Raw genomic sequence first — 3,194 nt, 5'->3', positions numbered from 1 at the left:
TCAACGGTTGAAAAGGCATCATGCATCTTGAAGAGATCTGGGACGTTGAAATGGATATTTGTGCGCTTTATCGACACAATTCAAGTAAATTAGACCAAAAAGTCAATTGTTCCTTTCTATTTTTTGAGATGGATCGTGGTATTACAAGAATTATATTAAGGGCTATTGATGCAATTTGGATGTGGAAGCTTTCGCTTAACCTCCAAGACCCTCGGACTGCTTATTATTTCAAGCGTTCCAAGCCGAGTACTAATGGTTACCTCTCACATAGCCGACGCGCCATCCATATCTACGGGTATAGTGAGATTACCTCCATGCCGATCGAGTTACCTCCTCTCTCGCGCACTCTGGTAGCTCCACGATCCAAGTACAAGCTTCAAGCAAGCTCCATCCTCAAGCTCCACGCTCCAAGCTCCATTGTCGCGAGCAAGACAAGAGAAGAGAAGAGAAGAGAAGAAGAGAGGAGAAGACGGAGAGCTTCTCCTTCCCGGTCCCTCGCCCTCACACACTCACTCCCTCACACTCCCTCTCTCAAGCACAAGCTCAAGCAAGCAAGAACAAGAAGAAGAAGAAGAAGAAGAAGAAGAGGAGGAGAGCTACTTTTGGCCACACACAAGAATGAACTTCTCATTCACTTTTCAACTTTATATACAAAACCCTAAATCCCTTTTGAGCGGTCATCCCCTTATCCCCTTTTTTACATGGCCGGCCGTGGCCTGGGTCATTTTTCCCATTGTTCTTCTATCTTCCTAGCTTCCTTTTTACCGCCCGTCTACATTTACAAATTGCACAGGTGAGAGACCGCGCTCCTTAAATTAAACCATGATGCGCTTACGCTCTTTTACAAAAGTATTGACTTGCGCTTTTCCTTGCGGGCCTTTCTCCCTTATTTAGGACTTTTCTCCTTGTGTGTCTTTGTCTTCCGTTTCACTTTGCCTTGGCCTTTGTCTTCTGCTTTAGCTTTTTCGGATTTTCCACCTTCGTTCGTTTGAGGGCTAACATTACCCCCCTCCTAGACGAGTGCCAGTCCCATGGCACTCACCGTCATAGGTAGCAGGCTTTGGCATGCACCGAAGACGTGGGTGGCAAGGATGTCTGTGGTTGCCATGGAGGAGTGTTTGTGGTGGTGGGGAGGAAGGTCGTTGGGGGCACGTTGGGGGTTTAGGTGGCTAGTGGTAGGGCTATTGGAGTTGGTGGTAGGATTGTTCTTTGTGGGAATTGCACTGATGGAGGACAAGTGGCGGTTTGTTGGGGATTCTGCACATGACGATTTTTGGCGGGCTTGCAGGATGATAAAGATAGAAATTGAGAGTTGAGTGTCGATGAAGAGCGAACGACACCTTCATTGGAGTCTTCAATACCTGCAATTGAAAACCTCTCATAGGTGGTCTCTCCCAAGGGGTAGTGCTAGTCTTCTCTATCGTGCACAAGACATAGTTTAATTAGTTTAGGAGACAGGTCAAACTCTAAGCAAGCTGAGAGTATTGTCTTGCACTTGAGGACCCAAACTGTGTATATACTTTGGTGCAGATATTATGTAAGTGCTCGTGCATACTTAGATATTACATAGGTAGAAGACTGTGGACTGGTTTCTCATAACGATGTGTGGATAAAGCAAAGTTGTCCATGTTGAGAAGAAGTACATGTGAAGGTGTATGCGATATCCTTTACAATGTGACTGCACGACGTAAGATAATAGAACACAGGGACACTGTATGATCGGTAGCTGGTAGCTATTGGACCGGTGTGATGAGGACAGTGTACTTCTCATGGCCATTCATGCGGTGCTTACCACAATTGATTGCAATGGTATTAAGGCAGAGTGCAAGAGGGAATCGTGTGAATGGGTCAGGGTGACAAGTCTAAACATAGGCGAGATAAGCTCCCTAGGTATGTCCTGCCCTTGGTGTGCCCTGAACAATTGTGGGTGATGCTAAGGGGCTAGGGGACTAGGGACGAAGTCAGCCGACCAAGGTTACTGGACCCACCTAATTTGAGGACCCCTAGATGCTGTGCTGTGATCGTGGGTGCTTGTTATCTTTTCGTTCTCTTTTTTTTCTTTCTTTATTTCTTTCTTTCTTTTCTTTTCTTTTTTCATTTTCTGTTTTCTTTTTTTATTTCTTTTTCTTATGCTTGCTTTTTTTTTTTACTTGCCTGAGTACAACCATTACAATATGTTGAGGCTATCAGCCTTTCAATAGGTTGGAAAATGTCAAGCTTCGAAGGCTCAAGAAATGGATATTACAGTGATGATTGTGCCCTAGCCTCGTTGTTAGAGAAGCAGTTGTTGAGATGGGGAGATACACTTGAGATCTTGCAAACCTCTTTGTGACATGCGATGTTGGTATAATTGAGGTAACAGCTGTCATGAGCCAACTGTAGAGCTTGACCCAGAAAGAGAGCGTAGCCTATGACTATGCTTTGGGTCATGCGATGTGGGCACTCGTAAGGGTGATCCTTCGCGTACGGCAGTGTGGTTTTGTCACGGTTCTTTGTGAGGTTGGTGGTCTTGCGGTGACTTGGACATTGAACATGTTCGCACGAAGACCTGTGTCATCCTGTATCCACTTGTCACTTCATGAAAGTATATGCAAGTCGCATGCGTCAAGTACAACGAATAAATGTAATCATGTCAAGATATTGCTTTTTCAAAATCCTATGATGCTGATTGCAATGCCTATTCCAGTGCTTGTTAAAGACTTGACATATATTAGCAATAGGTGAGGAGAGTGTGTACAAGTGGGGAGTATGCCCCCTTAACCATCAAAAGACAAAAAGTTATGGCAGGATGGCCTTTTCTAAGTTGCTTGTATATCATAGAGGCTACTCGATTTGCACGAGGCGAGGTGAGTCCGAGTGGTTAGGCGACTGAGGCTCTACTGATGAGGGGCTCCTGTGAGGTTGGGCAGGAAAGATGTCAACCAAGACCTGAATGGTGTAGTCTCTGGCCCGCAACCGTTTTCAAAATGCTTTTGAACAATGCATCGAATTCTTCCTTGTCTCGAGTTGCCCGTTCTGCCTTTGAGCATTTGGTGCCCGAGCGTCTGTTGAGGGCTTGCACAACTGGTGTTGCCACACCTTGTGTACTTCTTTGAGCTTCTACTCCCCTGGCCTGGGATTCTTCGGTCTACGTCCGGGGCGGTATCGCTTGGGACCTCGTTTCTTTGCATACCTTTTGAGGGTAGGCACGTAGC

The sequence above is a fragment of the Lygodium microphyllum genome, chromosome 26 (assembly GCF_053477565.2).
Source record: "Lygodium microphyllum isolate KBCC chromosome 26, Lygodium_microphyllum_v1.1.10, whole genome shotgun sequence".
Classification (NCBI taxonomy): domain Eukaryota; kingdom Viridiplantae; phylum Streptophyta; class Polypodiopsida; order Schizaeales; family Lygodiaceae; genus Lygodium; species Lygodium microphyllum.
The sequence above is the reverse complement of the archived record's forward strand: the minus strand, read 5'-3'. Positions refer to the sequence as shown.